Genomic DNA, 24356 nt, shown 5'->3' with positions numbered 1-24356 from the left:
TATTAGGTAAGCAACAGTTTTTGGTTTTTAAATGAAAACTTTCACAGTTTTCAAAAAATCATGTGGCATTTGAAAAATTTTTCCTAGAGGAACTACAAGATGGTGAAGGGATTTCTGACAAAGATCAATGAAAATGAAAGATTTTATTGTCTGTATAGAATAAGGAAAATATCATATCAATAATTATACAACATCCCTTCTATTCTGGGTGATAGTTGTTTTCCCAAATATATCTCAAAGTACACCTTTCTGAATTAAAATAATTAGTGTTCAAGAAGTTTCAACGAACAATGGTTTCAGAAGGACGAAAACCAGACCGGCATATAAAGTTATACCAATTGAATGGGAAATATATTAAATGTACTTGTAAACTGTTAGAAAGAAGTAATGAATAGGATGACAGGAAGGTTATTGTAAACTGAAGAAGTTGCTCAGACTTCATTTTTTGCATATTTTAGTATATGTGCTGCCACAACGAGCACATCATTTTTGTATATTTTAAAGTGCCTGCAATGGGTGTGTCTAATTCATGTACCATAGTATTTCATTTGCTTGAGAAAAATACAATCTTCCTTGCCTTGTCCATGAAGGCTCGCTTGACTTGCTCATTCCTTAAACTGTAGATAAAAGGGTTTAATATGGGGGCTACTGAGGTGTTTAGCACAGCAACTCCCTTGCTCAGAGACACTCTGTCTTTTGCTGAGGGTTTAATATACATAAAAATGCAGCTGCCATAGGAGATGGAGATGACAATCATGTGGGATGAGCAGGTGGAAAAGGCCTTTGTCCTCTGACTATTAGAAGGAATTCTTAAAATTGTTCTGATGATATATATGCAGGATAGAAATATTAATGCCAGAGTGAACATTAAAGTAAACACAGCACAGGAAAACCCCATTATCTCTAGGAATTTTGTGACTGAACATGAAAGTTGCAGCAGGGGAAAATAATCACAGGTAAATTGATCAATAATATTAGATGTACAGTAATTAAGGTTTAAGAGCAACATGAGTGCAGGGAATACAATTAAGAATGAAATCAGCCATGAAGAGAAGACAAGGAGTATGCAGATTCTGGGATTCATGATGGTCATGTAATGCAGAGGTTTGCAGATGGCAATATGACAGTCATAGGACATGGCAGCCAGGAGGTAAAATTCAGCGACTCCCAAAAGAATGAAAAAAGAAAAAAAAAAAAAAAAAAGAACTGAGCAATGCAATCATTAAAGGAAATGGTTTTATCACCTATAATCAGGGTGCCCAGGAACTTGGGTATGCTGACGGTGAATGAAACCTCTAACAAGGAGAAATTTCTGAGGAAGAAATACATGGGAGTCTGGAGGTGGGAATCCAGCAGCGTTAGGGTGATAATGGTCAGGTTCCCAGTGATGCTGAGCATGTAGGTGATGAACAGAAAGATGAAGATCACTCCCTGAAGCTGTGGATCATCTGAGAATCCCAGGAGGATGAACTCTGTTAGTTCTGTGTGGTTTCTTATTCTCCAGTTGCTTATTTGTTGTTCTCCTGCCAGACCTCTAGGAAAAAAAAAAAAAAAACACACACACACACACACAAGGAACAAATTTTTATTAACATATAATGTATTATTTTCTGCAGGGGTACAGGTCTGTAAGTCATCAGGTTTACAGGATTAGCAAAGGTCTAAGTGTGGAGCCAGAATTTGGCTGAAATACTACATGTTTCCATCAACAGATGAGAATTTATTAGAACTGATAATAATAAGGATCCATTAATTTCCTCTCTTTTACCAGTGAAATCTCCAGTTAAGGCAAGTTTGAAAATATTCAATATCACAGAGCTAAAAGAGCTAGAGCAAGGAGTTTTCTCAGGCTTTTCTGACTCCAAATAACACGTGGTAGCTTTCAAAGATGTGCACATGAGGTTTATTTCTCAGCAAAGACCACCTTTGTGCTCTTGCTCTGATTGTTTACTAGTTTCCCACTCTCTGTAAGTTAAAGCTTAATTACAGTGAGAATCCTCAGAAATGGGAAAGAGCCTGTATTTTTTAATAACTTGTGAGTGTTTTGTCCTTAGACATTGTTCAACTTTTGCTAACACTCAGTTTTTCCAACTTCTCCTATTTCACCTGTCAGATATGCATGTCATTGCCACCAGCAACCTTAGAAGTTAGAGATAGAGGGGAGAAAGAGGCAGGAAATAATCTAAGCTGGAGAGTTTAGAACTGAGTTTAATCCCATCTGAATCCCTTGCCATAGTTTTTGATGTTTCAGCCCATATTTAATTATTATGACCTGTATTCGTATACAAATGACTTCTTTTTCTATTGAAAATAATAATTATTACTATTAATATTGAAGTATGTCCCCCAGCTAAAGAGTTAGCTAAACTTTCCCCAATAAAACTCAGGTAAATAGTTTAATTTCTTTACTTGTATGTGGTTTTAAGATAGTACATTTTAATTTCTTTTTTTTTATATTAAATGATATTACCATAGTTTTTCCATAAGGAAGAGTGAGGATATCTAGTCATGAGTCCAAGCTAATTACTAGGCCTGAAACCATGTCTGAATTTCTTCTATAAATATAATTTATTCTTCTGTATGCAGGCCTTTCTTTCTTTCTTCTTCTTCTTCTTCTTTTTTTTTTGTAATTAACATATAATGTATTATTTTCTGCAGGGGTACAGGTCTGTAAATCATCAGGTTTACAAACTTCTCATCTGGTTTCATTTTTTCCTTCCCTGCCCCCCACAACCTCCCTCCCTGCCTCTTAAATTCCTCATATCAAAGAGATCAAATGATAATTGTCTTTCTCTGATTGACTTATTTCTCTCAGCATAATACCCTTTATTTCCATCCATGTCTTTGCAAATGGCAAGATTACATTTCTTTTGATGGCTCCATAGTATTCCATTGTATATATACACCATTTCTTCTTTATCCATTCATCTGTTGATGGACATCTAGCCTCTTCCCATAGTTTGGCTATTGTGGACATTGGTGCTATAAACATTTGGGTTGCATGTGCCCCTTCAGATCACTACCTTTATATCTTTAGGGTAAATACCCAGTAGTGCAATTGCTGGGTCATAGGGTAGCTCTATTTTTCAACTTTTTGAGGAACCTTCATACTGTTTTATAGAGTGACTGCACTTGCATTCCCACCAACAGTGTAGGGTTCCCCTTTCTCTGCATCCTCGCCAATATCTATCATTTCCTGACTTGTTAATTTTAACCATTCTGATTGGTGTGAGATGGTATCTCATTGTGGTTTTGATTTGTATTTCCCTGATGCCAAAGTGATGCTGAGCACTTTTTCATGTGTCTGTTGGCCATCTGAATGTCTTTGCAGTAATATCCGTTCATGTCTTCTATGTAGGCCTTTCTTATAAAGTTATTGTGAGTATTAAATGAATTAATATGTGAAGCATTTGGAAAAATGCTTTACATGAAAAAAAAAAAAAAGCTACATAAGGATTAGGGCACCTGGGTGGCTCAGTCAGCTAAGCATCTGCCTTCAGCTCAGACCATGACCCAGAGTCCTGGCATCGAGCCCCACATCAGGCTCCTTGCTCAATGGGAATCCTGCCTTTCTCTCCCCCTTTGCCTCTCCCCCTGCTTGTGCTCTCTCTCTCTCTCTCCCTCTCTTTCTCTGTGTTAGATATATAAAGAAAGAAATATTTTTTTAAAAAGCTATATAAGAATTGCTCAATGGAGAAATCCCTTGGTGAAAAGCTTCAGGATTAAGATGGTGTCCTGGATTAACAACTTTGTTTTAAAGTAAGTGTAATGAATAAAGTAACAACAAGAAAATCACATAGTAGCAATGACAACAAAAATGTGAGGTGGAATCTGATTGTACAGTATCTGGAAGGCTCTAGGCAAGTGAATTTTAGTTTGCTTTTCTACTTTGTGAACATGATGACCTCTCCTCAGCATGGTTTATCTGTCTCCTGCACTCCATCACACCCTCAACAATTCACTGCTTTCATTCAGCTAAGATATGGTCACCACATTTGAGGCACGTTAGATATTTGTAACACTTCATCATTGCTACTAAAGGCTAATGATATCCACTTTGATTCTCTGCTGTTCCTCAGTAAGAGTAACCTTTCTGACAATGACTGGGAAACTTACGTTAAATAGAATATGTGTATGTAGGAAGCCTTGTTGGTAGCAGATTCCAGTGACACTCCAAATCATCTTCTTCCTTATTCCCACAACAACAGGTTAATTATTCTTTGTGTGAGTCTCATAAAAGTCTTTCAGTGATTCTTCCTATTCCATGACACATCTGTGCTGAAATATCCTGTGGAATACCTCCACTATGTTGTACATGTCTGAAAGTTAGGACAGAGTCTGACCTTTATAAAGCCTTTGTAACACAGTCCAGTGTCTAGAAGAGTCATATCATAGGAGGCTTAAAATAAACTTTTGTCTTCACTCATTCATTCATTCATTTTGGTTTGTTCTTGCATCATAGACACCCATCAGGTGAAGTTCTCTATTGTATGCCCAACTCTTGGCTGTGTAGTGTGTAGGTTGAATATTTGTTTTACAATATGTGTTCATATACGGAATTAAATATTACTCAGTCATCAGAAAGGATGAACACCCAATTTTTACATCACCATGGATGAGACTGGAGGAGATTATGGCTAAGTGAAATAAGTCGTCAGAGAAATTAAATTAAATCATCATATGGTTTCACTTATTTGTGGATCATAAGGAATAGCATGGAGGACATTAAGAGGAGGAAGGGAAAAATGAAGGGGGAGAAAATGGAATGGGGAATGAACCATGAAAGACTACGGACTCCAGGAAACAAACTGAGGTTTTAGAAGGGACAGGGGTAGGAGGATGGATGGTCCTGGTGATGGGTATTAAGGAGGGCACAGATTGCAAGGAGCACTGGGTGTTATATGAAAGTAATGAATCATGGAACACAACATCAAAACCAAATGATGTACTGTATGGTGACTAACAAAACACAATAATTAAAAAAAAAAAAACAAAAAACAAGATGTGTTTTCTTAGTTTACCTAGAAGATGTATATATTCACTGGGCCTAAAATCCCCATATCAAGTAAATTATGAAAAAGGACATATAGAAGAAGCCATTTTTTTGATATATAATTTTAAAAAATTTATAAGACATTATTTTACAATTACTTTCATTAAGTTTCTTTAGCATTCATTCCTTTAATTAACTGTATTTTGCTCATCAGCATCTCTCTTCCTTCATCAGGGTTTTTCATTGATAGCACTTTGTTTTCATAACACCTGGAAGTCTTAAAATGTATTTTCAATAAATAAGCAGTATTTGCTTTAAATCTCAAGATTGAAATTTCTGCACTATTTTATTGAAATCGGAGATCCAAGGTAAAAAAAAAAATATATATATATATATATATATTAATCTTCCATAGGTAATAATATAAATCTGCACTGTATATTACCCTTATTTAATTTTTTTGCATATTCATTTTTCCTTTTAGATTTCCTATCAATTTTAAGACTGTTCTGAAAAATCATACCATGACTGACAACATATTTTGGTTACTGATTAAACCTTTGAGGGAATATATGAAAAGATAAGAAAGAAGGTATTAATAGATAAGGAAAGGTTCATGTGAACAATACTGAAAATCAGTATTAATAGGTCAATTTTGTAGGAGCACAGAACATACATAAACTGTCAGAGAAAAGGGTCCAATATCACAGAATTGGGGGATGTATACTACACTACTTGTGTAAAAATGTTAATGTAAAAATGTCAATGGACAGTATTCATTTACCAACATCAACTAAGCCAGATGGATGTTATTCATTCATTCATTCTTTCATTCAGCAGGCTTTGGGGAGAAAAAAACCTCAGTGTTGAACAAGGTGCATATGATTCCTCAAGCCTGAAGCCATCCCAAGAATGTACTCATACAGAGTATGAAGGATATCTCTAAGAATTTAGCCCATCTTTTTACTTCTAAACACAGATCCATATTTCCCTTGGAAGAACATGGTTTAGGTTCAGCTTAAATTATCTTCCACCCATTTGGTCAAAGTCAAGAACCGCTCCTAAGGACCCCTGAGGCATACTCTTTGAGCTATTCAAAATGAAAATTAGCAATAACACTTCGTATTTGTTAAATAAGATGGCCACGAAGTACCTTCAAGGTTTCATTCTGAAAAAACCACTGTTCCATTCTCTCTTTAGTCATTAATAATTAAATAAAAAAGGAAAAATATATAAACTAATAATAAGATCATGGTATAAAAATCCTATTAATTTCTTATTATACCACTCTAAGGTAAATTGCTATTGCAGAAAGTATATGGGCTCTGCAGTTAGAAAAATGTGGGTTAAAAATATAAATAGGCCACTTAATAGATTTGTGATATTTTTTTAATTTTTTATTTTTTATAAACATATATTTTTATCCCCAGGGGTACAGGTCTGTGAATCACCAGGTTTACACACTTCACAGAACTCACCAAAGCACATACCCTCCCCAATGTCCATAATCCCACCCCCTTCTCCCAAACCCCCTCCCCCCAGCAACCCTCAGTTTGTTTTGTGAGATTAAGAGTCACTTATGGTTTGTCTCCCTCCCAATCCCATCTTGTTTCATTGATTCTTCTCCTATCCACTTAAGCCCCCATGTTGCATCACCACTTCCTCATATCAGGGAGATCATATGATAGTTGTCTTTCTCTGCTTGACTTATTTCACTAAGCATGATACGCTCTAGTTCCATCCATGTTGTCGCAAATGGCAAGATTTCATTTCTTTTGATGGCTGCATAGTATTCCATTGTGTATATATATCACATCTTCTTGATCCATTCATCTGTTGATGGACATCTAGGTTCTTTCCATAGTTTGGCTATTGTGGACATTGCTGCTATAAACATTCGGGTGCACGTGCCCCTTTGGATCACTACGTTTGTATCTTTAGGGTAAATACTCAGTAGTGCAATTGCTGCGTCATAGGGCAGTTCTATTTTCAACATTTTGAGGAACCTCCATGCTGTTTTCCAGAGTGGCTGCACCAGCTTGCATTCCCACCAACAGTGTAGAAGTGTTCTCCTTTCTCCGCATCCTCGCCAGCATCTGTCATTTCCTGACCTGTTGATTTTAGCCATTCTGACTGGTGTGAGGTGATATTCATTGTGGTTTTGATTTGTATTTCCCTGATGCCGAGTGATGTGCAGCACTTTTTCATGTGTCTGTTGGCCATCTGGATGTCTTCTTTGCAGAAATGTCTGTTCATGTCCTCTGCCCATTTCTTGATTGGATTATTTGTTCTTTGGGTGTTGAGTTTGCTAAGTTCTTCATAGATTCTGGACACTAGTCCTTTATCTGATATGTCGTTTGCAAATATCTTCTCCCATTTTGTCAGTTGTCTTTTTATTTTGTTAACTGTTTCCCTTGCTGTGCAAAAGCTTTTGATCTTGATGAAATCCCAATAGTTCATTTTTTCCCTTGCTTCCCTTGCCTTTGGCGTTGTTCCTAGGAAGATGTTGCTGCAGCTGAGGTCGAAGAGGTTGCTGCCTGTGTTCTCCTCAAGGATTTTGATGGATTCCTTTCTCACATTGAAGTCCTTCATCCATGTTGAGTCTATTTTTGTGTGTGGTGTAAGGAAATGGTCCAATTTCATTTTTCTGCATGTGGCTGTCCAATTTTCCCAGCACCATTTATTGGAAGAGGCTGTCTTTTTTCCATTGGACATTTTTTCCTGCTTTGTCGAAGATGAGTTGACCATAGATTTGAGGGTCTATTTCTGGGCTCTCTATTCTGTTCCATTGATCTATGTATCTGTTTTTGTGCCAGTACCATGCTGTCTTGATGATGACAGCTTTGTAATAGAGCTTGAAGTCCGGAATTGTGATGCCACCAACGTTGGCTTTCTTTTTCAATATCCCTTTGGCTATTCGAGGTCTTTTCTGGTTCCATATAAATTTTAGAATTTTTTGTTCCATTTCTTTGAAAAAGATGGATGGTACTTTGATAGGAATTGCATTAAATGTGTAGATTGCTTTAGGTAGCATAGACATTTTCACAATATTTATTCTTCCAATCCAGGAGCATGGAACATTTTTCCATTTCTTTGTGTCTTCCTCAATTTCTTTCATGAGTACTTTATAGTTTTCTGAGTATAGATATTGTGTCTCTTTGGTTAGGTTTATTCCTAGGTATCTTATGGTTTGGGGTGCAACTGTAAATGGGTTTGACTCTAATTTCTCTTTCTTTTGTCTTGCTGTTGGTGTAGAGAAATGCAACTGATTTCTGTGCATTGATTTTATATCCTGACACTTTAATGAATTCCGGTACCAGTTCTAGCAGTTTTGGAGTGGAGTCTTTTGGGTTTTCCACATATACTATCATATCATCTGTGAAGAGTGATAATTTGACTTCTTCTTTGCCAATTTGGATGCCTTTAATTTCCTTTTGTTTTCTGATTGCTGAGGCTAGGACCTCAGTACTATGTTGAATAGCAGTGGTGATAATGGACATCCCTGCCGTGTTCCTGACCTTAGCGGAAAAGCTTTCCATTTTTCTCCATTGAGAATGATATTTGTGGTGGGTTTTTCATAGATGGCTTTGATGATATTGAGGTATGTGCCCTCTATCCCTATACTTTGAAGAGTTTTGATCAGGAAGGGATGCTGTACTTTGTCAAATGCTTTTTCAGCATCTATTGAGAGTATCATATGGTGCTTGTTCTTACTTTTATTGATGTGTTGTATCACATTGACTGATTTGCGGATGTTGAACCAACCTTGCAGCCCTGGAATAAATCCCACTTGGTCGTGGTGAATAATCCTTTTAATGTACTGTTGAATCCTATTGGCTAGTATTTTGTTGAGTGTTTTCTCATCTGTGTTCATAAAGGATATTGGTCTATAGATCTCTTTTTTGATGGGATCCTTGCCTGGTTTTGGGATCAAGGTGATGCTGGCCTCATAAAATGAGTTTGGAAGTTTTCCTTCCATTTCTATTTTTTGGAACAGTTTCAGGAGAAGAGGAATTAGTTCTTCTTTAAATGTTTGGTAGAATTCCCCCGGGAAGCCGTCTGGCCCTGGGCTTTTGTTTGTTTGGAGATTTTTAATGACTGTTTCAATCTCCTTACGGGTTATGGGTCTGTTCAGGCTTTCTATTTCTTCCTGGTTCAGTTGTGGTAGTTTATATGTTTCTAGGAATGCATCCATTTCTTCCAGATTGTCAAATTTGTTGGCATAGAGTTTCTCATAGTATGTTCTTATAATAGTTTGTATTTCTTTGGTGTTAGTTGTGATCTCTCCTCTTTCATTCATGATTTTATTTATTTGGGTCTTTCTCTTTTCTTTTTGATAATTCGCGCCAGGGGTTTATCAATTTTATTAATTCTTTCAAAGAACCAGCTCCTAGTTTTGTTGATTTGTTCTATTGTTTTTTTGGTTTCTACTTCATTGATTTCTGCTCTGATCTTTATGATTTCTCTTCTCCTGCTGTGCTTAGGGTTTCTTACTTGTTCTTTCTCCAGCTCCTTTAGGTGGAGGGTTAGGTTGTGTACCTGAGACCTTGTTTCTTGAGAAAGGCTTGTACCGCTATATATTTTCCTCTCAGGACCGCCTTTGTTGTGTTCCACATATTTTGAACCGTTGTATTTTGATTATCATTTGTTTCCAAGATTTTTTCAATTCTTCTTTAATTTCCCGGTTGACCCATTCATTCTTTAGAAGGATGCTGTTTAGTCTCCATGTATTTGGGTTCTTTCCAAACTTCCTTTTGTGGTTGAGTTCTAGCTTCAGAGCCTTGTGGTCTGAAAATATGCAGGGAATGATCCCAATCTTCTGATACCAGTTGAGTCCTGATTAAGGACTGAGGATGTGATCTATTCTGGAGAATGTGCCATGTGCTCTAGAGAAGAATGTGTATTCTGTTGCTTTGGGATGAAATGTTCTGAATATATCTGTGATGTCCATCTGGTCCAGTGTGTCATTTAAGGCCTTTATTTCCTTGCTGATCTTTTGCTAGGATGATCTGTTCATTTCAGTGAGGGGAGTGTTAAAGTCCCCTACTATTATCATATTATTGTTGATGTGTTTCTTTGATTTTGTTATTAATTGGTTTATATAGTTGGCTGCTCCAAGGTTGGGGGCATAGATATATAAAATTGTTAAATCTTCTTGTTGGACAGACCCTTTGAATATGATATAGTGTCCTTCCTCATCTCTTATTATAGTCTTTGGCTTATAATCTAATTGATCTGATATAAGGATTGCCACTCCTGCTTTCTTCTGATGTCCATTAGCATGATAAATTCTTTTCCAACGCCTCACTTTAAATCTGGAAGTGTTTTCGGGCTTAAAATGAGTTTCTTGGAGGCAACATATAGATGGGTTTTGTTTTTTTATCCATTCTGATACCCTGTGTCTTTTAACAGGGGCATTTAGCCTATTAACATTCAGCTTAACAATTGAGAGATATGACTTTAGTGCCATTTTATTGCCTGTAAGGTGACTGTTACTGTATATGTTCTCTGTTCCTTACTGATCTACCACTTGTAGGCTCTCTGTTTGCTTAGAGGACGCCTTTCAATATTTCCTGTACAACTGGTTTGGTGTTTGCAAATTCTTTCAGTTTTTGTTTGTCCTGGAAGCTTTTAATATCTCCTTCTATTTTCAATGATAGCCTGGCTGGATATAGTAATCTTGGCTGCATGTTTTTCTCGTTTACTGCTCTGACAATATCATGCCAGCTCTTTCTGGCCTGCCAGGTCTCTGTGGATAAGTCAGCTGTCAATATAATATTTTTACCATTGTATGTTACAGACTTCTTTTCCCGGGCTGCTTTCAGGATTTCTCTTTGTCACTGAGACTTGTAAATTTTACTATTAGGTGACGGGGTGTGGGCCTATTCTTGTTGATTTTGAGGGGCGTTTTCTAAACCTTCTGAATTTTGATGCTCGTTCCCTTTGCCATTTTGGGGAAATTCTCCCCAATAATTCTCTCCAGTATACCTTCTGCTCCCCTCTCTCTTTCTTCTTCTTCTGGAATCCCAATTATTCTAATGTTGTTTCGTCTTATGGTGTCACTTATCTCTCGAATTCTCCCCTTGGGATACAGTAGCTGTTTGTCCCTCTTTTGCTCAGCTTCTTTATTCTCTGTCATTTGGTCTTCTATATCACTAATTCTTTCTTCTGCCTCATTTATCCTAGCCGTGAGAGCCTCCATTTTTGATTGCACCTCATTAATAGCTTTTTTTATTTCAACTTGGTTAGATTTTAGTTCTTTTATTTCTCCAGAAAGGGCTTTTATATCTCTCGAGAGGGTTTCTCTCATATCTTCCATGCCTTTTTCGAGCCCAGTTAGAACCTTGAGAATTGTCATTCTGAACTCTAGATCTGACATATTACCAATGTTTGTATTGATTAGGTCCCTAGCCTTCGGTACTGCCTTTTGTTCTTTTTTTTGTGTTGAATTTTTCGTCCTTTCATTTTGTCCAGATAAGAGTATATGAAGGAGCAAGTAAAATACTAAAAGGGTGGCAACAACCCCAGGAAAATATGCTTTAACCATATTAGAGTAGATCCCAAATAATGAGGGGGGAGAAAGGGGATAAAAAGAGGTTCAAAAAGGAAGAAAGAAAAAGAAAAGAAAAAAGAAAAGAAAAGAATTAAAAAAAAGAAAACACATAAGAAAAATATAAAAAAGAAAAAATATATATATTAGATAATCTAGTTAAAAAACGTTAAAAAAGGAAAAGGTAAAAGTTAATAAAAATTTTACCAGAGGCAAGAAAAAAAATACAAAAAATGAAAAAGAAAAAAATTAAATTAAGTGCAAGACTAAAAAAAATCACAGGGAAAAAGCCATGAGTTCCGTACTTTGCTTTCTCCTCCTCTGGAATTCTGCTGCTCTCCTTGGTATTAAAACCGCACTCCTTGGTAGTTGAACTTGGTCTCGGCTGGATTTCTTGTTGATCTTCTGGGGGAGGGGCCTGTTGTAGTGATTCTCAAGTGTCTTTGCCCCAGGCGCATTTACACCGCCCTTACCAGGGGCCTGGGTGAGTAATCCGCTGGGGTTTGCTTTCAGGAGCTTTTGTTCCCTGAGCGCTTTCCGTAGAGTTCCAGAGGACTGGAATACAAATGTCGGCCTCCTGGTCTCTGGCATATTAAGGATTTAAATATTCTATCTCATTCAGTCTTCATCATGACACACTTATGCAACTTAATTTTTATTCACAAATGAAGAACTGGTGTCAGTTTGCTTTTGTACCTTAGATATATTCATATAACTAACAACTGATCAATGTAATCAGGGACTAACTAAAATTAGAGTCTAGTCTCTTAAAGAAGATACTACTTATCCTGTTTAGAAAAACAGGCACAGAGATGGTAATCTCCTGCCTTTTATTTAATAGAAAATAAAAAAAAAATTGATTAATAAAACAAAACATGGACTTCTATACCCACTTGCAAAATAGAACTCCAGTATACCCTATTTAATCTAGTTAAAGGTTGAGATGATAAGTAATGATGCAATGATACAGTTTGGGAGACTCCATTGCTTTCTATGTGTCAGACTTAGCTCTGATTTTCATACAGGCTTATGAACATGCAGAATGGCTGGAACATAAAAAATATTAGCAGCTCTCATTGTTGTAATCCAGGGAAACCCAGCATTCCTGGACACACTTCTTCTCAGTGAACCATTTTGCTTTCTGCTGCTAATGTTTTTGTCTTAAATTTTCTATTTTATCTATAGGAAGTATATTAGAGTACAGAGAAAGAGAAAGTAGCAAATAGAGGAGGAAGAAAAAACATCAAAAGGTGTTTTAAAACTGTCTGGCATGGTTTCTACATAGATTTTATGTAGTATAAACTACTTATTGTTTTATCTGTTCTCTCTGCTGGGATCTCACTGGGAATAATTCAGTGAATCAAAATTGCCAGAATAGGACTATACACAAAACACTAAGGAATATAAAACATCATACACAATAATATTGAATTTGAAAATGAAGCTTGTGGGACAGTGTCCAATGAGGCAGAAAAAAAAAAAAAAAGCAAGCAACCACACTAGGTAAAGTTTGTTTCCCTTGATATTATTTTTCAGAGATTAATAGATAAAATCTAGCTCCTAATGCATATCTCTACTGAATGTGTATCTACCCCATGCCATTTTTTAAAACAGATCATCTATTGCATAGTACTAAGTCCATTCTTTACTCCATATTTTTCATCTGCCTTCCAATAAGAATGTTTAGTATTACTACTAAACCTTTATATATTTTCTCCTTGCTCTGTTGCTCACCATCAATAGATGTTGAAGAGTTTCTTGTTTTGATTGATTAAAATTCTAATGTAGGGGTGCCTGGGTAGATCAGTCAGTTAAGTGTCTGCCTTCAGCTCAGGTTGTGATCCCAGAGTCCCAGGATCAAATCCTGCATCTGGCTCTCCAATCTAACGTAAAGAGCAGAGTGACAAAAGCAAAATAAAACCAATAATCTCTAAAAGCCATGTCTTTGAGCATGAGAGATGTAATATGTGAAATAGTCACAAGAGAAATGATCAATTATATTGGAAGCACAGAAATCTAGTTGGAGGATGAACATGGGTGGTGGGAAAATGGTAAGAAATCTTCCTAGCCAGGACCCAAAGACAAGCAGGGTGCAGATTTTTTTGCTCATGATGGTGTATAATGAAGAGGCTTGCAGATGGTAATGTATTAATCAAAACACATGGCAGTGAGAAGGAAATATTTAGAAACACCCATGAAGATGAAGAAAAATAGTTGAGCTAAACGATTTTTATAGGAAATGGCCTTGGCATTTGTAATGGTTGCCCCCCAAAATCTGGGGATAGAGACACTGATAAATTTGATTTCTAAGAAGGAGAAATTCTGCAGTAAGTGAAACCTAGGAGTCTCGAGATGTCATTCTATCCAGGTGAGGATGATGATAGTTTTTTTTTTTTTTTTTTTTTTTTTTACAGTGACACGTAATACATAAGCCATAAATAAAAAGATAAAAATCACAACCTGAAGCTGTGGATCATGTGAGATGCCCAGGAGTATGAACTCTGTTATCATTGTATGGTTTCTCATGCTGCTTTTATTTTCTTTAAGAAAAGTCTACTCTACTATTGAGAAACAAGACAAAAAAAAAAGAGTATTTTAATAGTAAAGGAATTGAAGATTTAAAAATTTTAATGTTCATATTAGTAGTCCCAATAAATGAAGCAATGGAACTTTTTTCTATGTGCATTTTTGCAAAATACACTCAGTCTGTCACATATAATTTACACAACCTCTCTTGGTAAGGAAAATTGTATTCACAGTTCTATGTTAAAGTTCCCCTCTTGAGTGCCTTTATGTAAGACCTGTACCTGTACCCAAATTGTCAATATGTGCAGTAGCTCTCTTAATTATGTTTCTACAGCAACACAGTAATTATATTTGGATTTATATATTGAGACACCATGTTCCAGTTTCCAAGATTGTATGCTCTTAGGAGTGAAATATCTAATTTTGAGTTTTAATTTTGAGGCCTTTAAAATACTTTCTTGTTTTGTAAGGCTTTGATGGAAATTAAAGGCCCAACACAATTAGAGACCTTAAGAATAGCTTAATTATTTAATTCTTAAGGTGCATTCTTTTAAATATGCTCTGCAGAAATAAATGTGTTTTCAATCACGAAAATATAAGATTAGAATTATCTTGTTTGTAAATAAAAGTAAACGTCCTAATTTATGGGAAACACTAGTGAAGCCAGAGACACTAATTAACGCTCACATAGATAGACCTATATCAATAATATAGTTCATATTACATATTGATCTATTTTTATCATTTTAATGTTCTTTTTAGAAATTAACACTTAATTTTGTTTTGCAACTATGTTCACTTGGTCTTTTCAATCTTAAATTTGTTTGAGAACAAGAAGGAATTCATAAAGGAGTTTTTAAATTCCAACATATCTCATTGCCTTCTTTCTAGAATAAATAGGTAGAATAAAGAAAATTCTAAGATTTACTTTATAGAAAACACAAATTGGAAAACTAGTCTATATGGCTTTCACCTGTGTTGTTCTCTTTTTATCTTATTAACCAGAATTTCCTTTGTCCTATAGGTTCCTAATATTTGCTGATCTTTATTTTATAACATGAACTGGTCAAGTGAGTAGGTGATAAGTGTCAGTGCTGTATTGTGCCTTATTTTCCGGTTTAAATTTTTTTTTTTTTTCTGATGATCTGCATTGTCTTCCTTTAGAAATAGACACATATTTTGAACAAAGCAAAATATCAAAATGCTCACTCTTTTGGGTTTTCCACATAGAGTATCATGTCATCTGCAAAGACTCTCTACCCCAAAATTGCTACAACTCATACAGTAATTCAGCAATGTGGCAGGATATAAAATTAATGTACAGAAATCAGTTCCATTTCTATATAGCAGTAATGAGACAGGAGAGAGAGAGATAGTAAGGAATTGATCCCATTTACAATTGCACCCCAAAACATAAGATACCTAGGAATAAACCTAACCAAAGAGGCAAAGAATCTGTACTCAGAAAACTATAGAATACTCCTGAAAGAAATTGAGAAAGACACAAAGAATTGCAAAAACATTCCCTGCTATTGGAAGAACAAATTATGTTAAAATGCCTGTGCGACCTAGAACAATCTACACAGTCGATGAAATCCTTATCAAAATACCGTCAACTTTTTTCACAGAATTGGAGAAAATAATCCAAAAATTTGTATGAAACCAGAAAAGACCGCAGATAGCCAAAGGAATGTTGAAAAAGAAAACCACAGCTCTGGCAAAACAATTCTTGATGTCATGCTCTATTACAAAGCTGTAATCATCAAAACAGTATGGTACTGGCAGAAAACAGATCAAGGAACATGCTAGAGAACCCAGAAATGAACCCCCATCTCTATGGCCAACTAATCTTTGACAAAACAGGAAAGAACATGCAACCGAAAAAGGACAGTCTCTTCAACAAATGGTGCTGGGAAAATTGGACAGCCACATAGAGAAGAATGAAAATGGACCATTTCCTTGCACCATACACAAAAATAGACTCAAAATGGATGAAAGACCTCAGTGTGAGACAGAAGTCCATCAAAATCCTAGAGGAGAACACAGGTAGCAACCTCTTCAACCTTGACAGCAACAAGTTCTTGCTAGTCATATCTCCAAAGGCAAGGGAAACAAAGGCAAAAATGAACTATTGGGACTTCATCAAGATCAGAAGCTTTTGCACAACAGAAAAACAGTCAACAAAATCAAAAGACAACTGACAGAATAAAAGCAGGCATTTGCAAGTAACAAATCAGGTAAAGGGTTCGTTTCCAAAATCTATAAAGGATCTAACAAAATCAACACCCAAGGAGCAACAGTCAAGAAATGGGCAGAAGAGATGAACAGACATTTCTGCAAAGAAGGCGTACAAATGGCCAACAGACACATGAAAAAGTGCTCCACATCACTTGGCATCAGGGAAATGCAAATCAGAACCACGATGAGATACCACCTCACACCATTCATAATGGCTAAATTAACAAGCCAGGAAACAAGAGATGTTGGTGAGGATACCAAGAAAGGGGAACACTCCTACACTGCAGACTGGTGTAGCCGCTCTGGAAAACAGTATGGAAATCCCTCAAAAAGTTGAAAAAGGAGCTACCCTATGACTCAACAATTTCACTTTTGGGTATTTACCCCAAAGATACAAAGGTAGTGATCTGAAGGGGTACCTGCACCTCAATATTTATAGCAGCAGTGTCCACAATAGCCAAACTGTGGAAATAGCCCAGATGTCTTCAACAGATGAATGGATAAAGAAGATGTCAAATGTTATATGGTGGAATATTACAAAGACATCAAAAAATGAAATCTTTCCATTTGCAGCAACATCAATGGAACTAGATGGTATTATGCTAAATGAAATAAGTCAGTCAGAGAGAGACAATCATCATATGATCTCACTGATATGTGGAATTTAAGAAACAAGACAGAGGATCATAGGGGAAGAGAAGAAAAAGTGAAACAAGAAGAAACCAGAGAGGGAGACAAACCATAAGAGACTCTTAATATTAAGGAAACAAATTGGGGGTTGCTGGAGAGGAGGGGGGTGGCAGGATGGGATTACTTGGTGATGGACATTGGATATTATATAAGCATAGGGTATTATATAAGACTGAATCACAGACCTATATCCCTGAAACAAATAATACATTATGTGTTAATTAATTGAATTTAAATAAAAAAATCAAAATAAAAACCAAAACAACAAAAAATAAACAAAAATTAGAAATAATAAATTAAAGTGATAATTAGGGAATCATTGCAATGTATCCCAAAAAATAACCTTTGGAATGGGAGAAAGATAAAAGTATATTTATTAGCAAATACAGAACATATTTAATTTATGATATGCCAATGATTCCAGACAGAAATATAATCCCATATTTTCTTAATTTACTCAAAATGTGAGAATCAATGCATTCATAAGCTACTTCTGAAGACTTTTTGTCAGGAATTCACCCTTCCTCTCTTACATAAATGCTCCGCACATAGAAAATGCAGGCTTGATTGCGTGGATTGATTGTTGTTGAGTTTTCTACAACCTCTCCTTTAATTAAAGACTTTTTGTTTTTCTCTATTCTCTTTCCATATAATCATAACTATTGTTAACCTAAGTTCTAAAAAGCTACTATTGTAACCCTAAGAGTCTTCATGTAAATTTCCAGGGAATTTTTATGTAATATTCCAGGGAACTGCTTCATGACTGAAATGTAAACCACTTCAAAGTTCTCTGGGTAAGATGAGGATTGAAAACTATTAAAAGGTGAAACAAATTTACCTTCTCTATTCACTATATAAATGAATTAAGGACAGAATAAAGAAATGAATAAAGAATAAAGAGTAAAGAAAGGCCAGGATAGGCCCAAGAGGTATAGTGATGTCATGATGTACACATTCCAGAAAGCAAAGCAATATAGTGAGATAAAAGCAAAAGTGTACCTACCAACGTATCCAATCAACTTAGTTGCCCCTTTGTTTATATTGAGTTTTTCTAGTATGCTTGTGGCACTCGGTCCTCACTCAGTAGATAATTTATTCTCAATTCCTTTTGGATTAATTAAATACAAAGCTGAGCTCCAAAATTTCATTGAGGGTAACACTCAGGTTTTATTCATTTATACATCCCTATCAGCACAAAGAAGAATGAATGATTCAAGAAAAAAATGTAATATTTTTAAAAATCAGAAGGGTATTTGAAATTCAGTTTTTAAGTTTTTAGTGTTAAGAGTTATATAGACTTAATGCCATGAGAAATAAGTGTCAGAGAATCAATTACCATATCAGTGGTATATAATGACAGATGGAATGACTAAGTCATCCTCCATTTGCCCTCAAATCTTCAAATTAACAGGTATCAAATATTTATAGTACATTCTATCAAAAATTTCATATATAGTCAATACACAGTCATACACAGTCATATGCAGTCCCACATAATGTGAGCCCAAATTTTTTAATCCATTAATACAATTTTGCTAAAGAAAATATTCAGAACCCCCCCCCACTTTTTTTTTTCAGTTAACAATATGTAATGGGTATTATTCCTAGAATGAGCTGGGACTCATTCTTTTAAAACAAATTCATAGACTACTAGAGGAAACTTCAAAAATTTCATAATTCTATTATTTGTTGGGATTCAGGGGCTTAGCTTCCTGCCAATTTCACATCATAAGCTAAAATGCTAAGTCCATTTTTATGCATTCATCTGCATTTACACAACTACAAGAATAAAATATTTATGAGTACCACATTTTAATAGATACTTCAAAATTTCCTTCCCATGGACAAGAATAAGCCCTTTTTCATTGTATCCTAGACATCACAGATGTTAGAAATCATTTCAACAATTATACACAGAGAGGCAAAAATGAAGCCACAATTCACATAATGAATTATAAAGACCAGATCACATTTCCTAGCTTTTGAGGTTAAGGAGACCCAATGATTTTTAATATTGAAAAATTTATTCAACTTGCAAAATCTATTCAATCTATCAATTTCTGTAGTCATAACATGAGAGGGCTAATACTCTTAACTCATAGGATATTATAAAGATTAAGTGAAATCATAAATGAAAGCCATTCACTCTCACATATGTTATTTTCCTTGCTGAAAGTTGTTTCCTTGACATACCAACTCACTTCTAATCACTTATCAATGCTAATTTATTTGTTTGTTTATATTAAGTATAACTGACACACAACTATTAGTTATATTAGTACATTAGTTACATTGTTATATGAGTTTCAGGAGGAAAGCATAAGGAATAGACAATAATATACATTATGCTATGTTGCATAATATACATTATGCTATGTTGACCACAGTATAGTTATGATCTGTTACCAATCCTATCACAATAGGATTGGCTGTATTCTTTGTACTATATGTTTTATTCCTGTGACTCATTTATTCCATAACTGGAAGCCTGTACCTCTAAATTTTCTTCAGCTATTTTGTACCCTCCCCCCTCTGGCAACCACATATTTGTTGTTTGTATTTATGGTCTGTTTCTTCTTTTTGTGTGTTTGTTTGTTCATTTGTTTTTGTTAATATTAGTTAAATTGTACCCTTTAATGCAGTCTTCTTGATTCTCTGGTTTTCTCAAACGTATTTAATTCCCTGTGTTACATCTTCATAGTAGTAAATGTATTTTAATTGTTAATGAGTGTCATTCTTGCTAGAATAAGTTTCATGTTACACATGTGGTTATTTAAGTGTGAATCCAACAAATGAGATTTAAAGGGAACATATCTCAACTTAATAAAGGCCATATATGAAAAACCTACAGCTAATATCATTCTAAGTGGGAAGAAACTGAGAGCTTTTCCTCTACAGTTAGGAGCAAGAAGGAATGTCCACTCTCACCACTTTCATTTAACATAGTACTGGAAATCCTACCCACAGGAATCAGACAACATGAGAAATAAAAGGAATTGAAATCTGCAAGGGAGAAGTAAAACTTTCTCTAGTCACAGATGACAAGATACTCTATGTACAAAACCTGAAAGAGCCTATGAAAAACTTCCTAGAACTGATACACAAATTCCTAGAATTCATACACAAAGTCTCAGGATAAAGAACACAAATCAATGTCCAAAAACCTTGCACTTCTAGAAAGCAATAATGAATCAGCAGAAAGAAATCAAGGGATAGGTCCCAGTTACACTACTTATTAATAATATAATTTGTTACCAACTTTTTTACTTTTCTTCTCCTTCTTTCCTTCAAGAGAAGTTCTTGAATATATCCTATATATAGGATATATTTTATCCTGTAATATAATGTAATTTTCAACCAGAGTGCCAAATGTATTAGAAATAACATGAGAGGGTTACATGCATTTAAGCATTCATAATGTCAGGATCTTGACAGTGTCCTACATAGTGGGGGTAAATTGAACAAGAGGGTGCAAGACAAATCTCTTCTCTTCATCTTTTTTTTCTTTTTAAAGATTTATTTATTTAATTTAGAAAGAGGGAGGGGAAGGGAGAGCACAGGTGGGGGGAAGCACAGACAGGGTGGATCTTCAAGCAGTCTCCCCACTGAGAGCAGATCCTAGGGGGATTGATCCCAGGACCCATTGGATCATGACCTGAACTAAAACCAAGAGTTGGATGCTTAATTGATTGAGACACCAGGGGTCTGCATCTCATTTCTGCTACATTGCCCCCAATATTGATATCACATTTTGGTAGAGCCAGTGTAAAAAACACTCATTTGCAATTTCTGATACTCCTTTTTTGCTTATTTTCAAAGTATCTGCATTGAACTGTCTGTTGCCAACTGAACATCACATTATATTCTCAGTTGTTCTCAGTGCTGTGGAGAAAACTGGAATGCTATTTCTGAGAGTTCCCTCCCTCTATTTTTCTAATTTATGATTTGTCAGTGATAGGACTTGGTGAAAAATTTGGAGGTTGGAAGGGAAGCAGAGGATATTGCTTTCCACTTTGTACCCAGATTGTTGCATATAACCTAGATTCATAGTGGATTTTCAAAAAAACTTGAAAACTACCAACTTTATTGCTAATGCTATTAGTAGATGCTTTCTCAGAAATAACTGAGTCACTATGATTTCCCATTAAGCTTTTTTGAAGCATTCTCTCAGGGCTTCAACATAGTTTGGTATTAGTCTCCTCAACATTCTCTCTGGTCCTCGAAGGAAAACTTTGAGGAATGTTTTGAGGAAAGCTATCTCTTTCATTATTTTTAAAAGCAAAATTCCTCCAATATCGTCTTTCTTTCCAAAGGACTTACAGAAATCCTACCTTCACTTGAATCCTGACTGACAAGTGATCCATGCTGTAAGAATTTGCAAATTTATGATTTCTTATAATTACAACATTTTGTGATTCCATATATAACTGGCAGTATAGCCTTAAACCAAATATACTGATTCATGAGATGTTAGTGAAGACAGGAGGCAAGACAGTGTATTATTCCACAGCAACTCTTTGTGGGTGTAAACCCAAAAAGATCAAGTAGCTACTAACACAAAGGAGAAAAGTAGGTTGAGTCTTGCAACATGCTGCATCAAAAAGAAGAGCAGAAGATGTTAGTTAGCAGTTGGGATAAACAAAATAGTGAATGGTGTTCCTCTTCATGTATCCTTCTAACTTTTCTCTAAAGCAATTTTTGTAATTCTGTAATTCCAACTGCCATGGAGAATGGGAATTGAGGAGTAGAGTCACCAAGGCATAGGAGATGAACCTCCCTGCCCCAGTTAATTTTCCTTTGGCAGACACTTATTTCAGAAGGACAGTTTGGGAGGACACAGGCTTTTAGGGATTGGCATTTCAGAATATGGTGTGTACTTGATATTACACTCATCAAATCAAATGATTCTGTCTTGTGGAGAGATTCCTCAGAGAATAAGAACACCAATGTGTGGGAACTGGGGAGGGAAAGCCTGCTAAGACAGAAGGATGACAGAGATTCTGAATATGCTAAGCCAAATATGCTAAATGTAGATTTGGTCAAATTGCATGAGCAAAAAGGAAAGAACTTAAGGATGCAAACAATAAAATAGGTGAATATCCAAAATATGGCTGAGCAAGAGAAACAGACTTCAACATTCCCAATTAGTGATTTCTTTTATAAGAACTTCCAGAAAAGGAAAAGTGATTTCTGTGACCAAAAGACATCTGTATTTATCTGAATCCACTAGCAGGCATGGAGACCAGAAGGAATGGCTGGGAAGAGGCCAAATAAATTATTAAGTATAATGCAGATATTCTATATATGCTTTGTCAATAGTTGAACAGATTTGTTGGATTTAAATAATTATATTTCTTTTATGTAAGACATAATACATTTTTTTACATTGACACAACTAGAATGTATCAGAAATCTTTAATTTATAAATGGTTTTAAATATGGAAAGACTGGAGGGGAGACAAGATGGCGGGAAAGTAGGAGGAGGCACCCTTTCAACCTTTACCCTAAAATGAGCTGAATACCTTCCAAAGAACTCCGATCACCCACGAAATCAGCCTGAGATCAGAATTATACATGTCTGGATCTCTACTGGAGCAGAAGATGCCAGTGGGCAGGTAAAGCAGAGTGGGAAAGTCAGACTTCATCTTTTTAGAAGATAAACAAAAGGGGGAGGGAGCCACCAGAGGCGACCCGTTGGAAAGTAATATCCCAATACAGAGAGTGCCCTGTGCCTGGGGACCAGCATTAACTTGGGAGTCTGGTAGAAAGCACTCAAAAAGAGCAAAGGATCACCAGGGGGAAATTGTGGGAATCGGGGTGTTAGGGTTGGTAGGGTCAGGGCTTAAGTCCCGACCCAGGACAGCCACCCCTGGTGCAGAGCCAGAGAGAGTGTGGCAGAGAAACCAGGTCTCACTCACTGAACCACCAGCGCACCTGAGAGTGCATGGCGCCAGGCTCCCACGAGGGGCTGGGAGCCTCGCCAGCCAACAGAAGCACAGCCTTTTTGCAGTCCCCACGCAAGTGCCCTCCCATGCCATCAGAGTCCGAGGCGGAACCCGTGCCCTTTACTGAGAGAGGTGCACACAAATGACAGCCAGGTGCTCTTGGACAGGAAAGACCAGGCACTCCCAGCCCAGGCCAGCGGGAAAATCTCAGTGTGCAATTGCTGCTTGGAACTTCTCTGGCAGTCTGGAGATGCCCAGACAGCTGCTGCTGCCATGCTTTTGAGTACAAGCAAAAAATCCTGAGTCCCCAGGGACCGGGACTGGGAACCTGCTTTGCCAGCGGCAAAGGGAGGATTTATTTGGGCTCTGCAGCCAGACTGAGGCTTCTCTATGAGAGGGAGTCAGGGTGCAGTTTGCTTCCCTCTAAACCTACAAAAACCATCAAAAGCAGTCAAGACGAGAGAGAAAAACAAAAGTGAACAAATATAAAAACCTCCAGAGAACAAAAGCCTGAGAAAAACCAGTTTCCTCAGAGCCCACCCCCTTGAGGGGGGTGGGAGGAATTAACTGAGAGAACATCATTGACTGAAAACCCACATGGCAGGCCCCTCCCCCAGAAAACCAACCAGGAAAGGAAAAAAAAAATACCACAAGGGAACAACCACCACTACTTCATAGGACAATTTTTATTATTAATTTGATCCTACTATTCTGGCTCATTTTTTATATAGTTAATTTTTTATTATTATATAAATAATTTTTAACCTATTTACCGTCACAGTGAGATGTCCAATACATCAAATTCCATAATAACCTTCTAACCTAAACTTTTTGATACATACACCTGTATTTTCCTTGAATTTTTATCTTTTAAATTTCTTTTTTTTTAATTTTACTTTAGTTTAATCTAGTTTATTCCTTTATTTAATTTTTATTTTCTAATATTCATATAGAGTTAAAATTCAAGGTAATCCCCTTTCCCCAATCATTGCCACCCCTATAGGTAAACCAATTCCTAATCCCCCATTATTTTAGGAAAGTTGACTCCTTTAACAAAGATATCAAGATACATCCAGGAAGAATAAAAACAACCTTCCTCACCCACACTGAGAATTTACAACCACTCTCCCATCTTTTTATTCCACCAGTATTTCTGTGTTTTTGTGTTTGTACTGGTAGTACATAAATCTTACACTCGGGGTTCTTTTTGACGAGGTTCTTCCTTTATTTGCATATATATATATATTTTTTTTTTCTCTTGTCATATACTTTTATCAGTCTTTTTGTTTGTCTGTGTCTGCTTGTATACTTCATAAATCTTACCTTGGGGCCCATTTGGGCTGAACCTTCTCTTTTATCTCACCTTCCTTTCCTGTCTCTCTCCCTCTCTTTTTTTCTTTTCCTTTTCTTTTTC

At 36.1% G+C, this 24356-nt stretch overlaps 1 pseudogene across 1 annotated transcript; it reads right to left on the bottom strand.

Annotated features, from left to right (window-relative positions):
- Window positions 1–544: 544 nt before the first annotated feature.
- LOC309868850 (olfactory receptor 6C1-like) lies at window positions 545–22943 on the bottom strand (annotated as a pseudogene). Its single transcript has 2 exons — window positions 22912–22943; window positions 545–1534 (listed from the first exon to the last, which is right to left on the bottom strand). The product of its transcript is annotated as an olfactory receptor 6C1-like (transcript).
- Window positions 22944–24356: the final 1413 nt, after the last annotated feature.

The sequence above is a fragment of the Mustela nivalis genome (genome assembly GCF_964662115.1).
Source record: "Mustela nivalis genome assembly, chromosome: 7".
In the NCBI taxonomy this organism is placed as follows: Eukaryota; Metazoa; Chordata; class Mammalia; order Carnivora; family Mustelidae; genus Mustela; species Mustela nivalis.
This window is presented reverse-complemented; position numbering and strand designations above follow the sequence as displayed.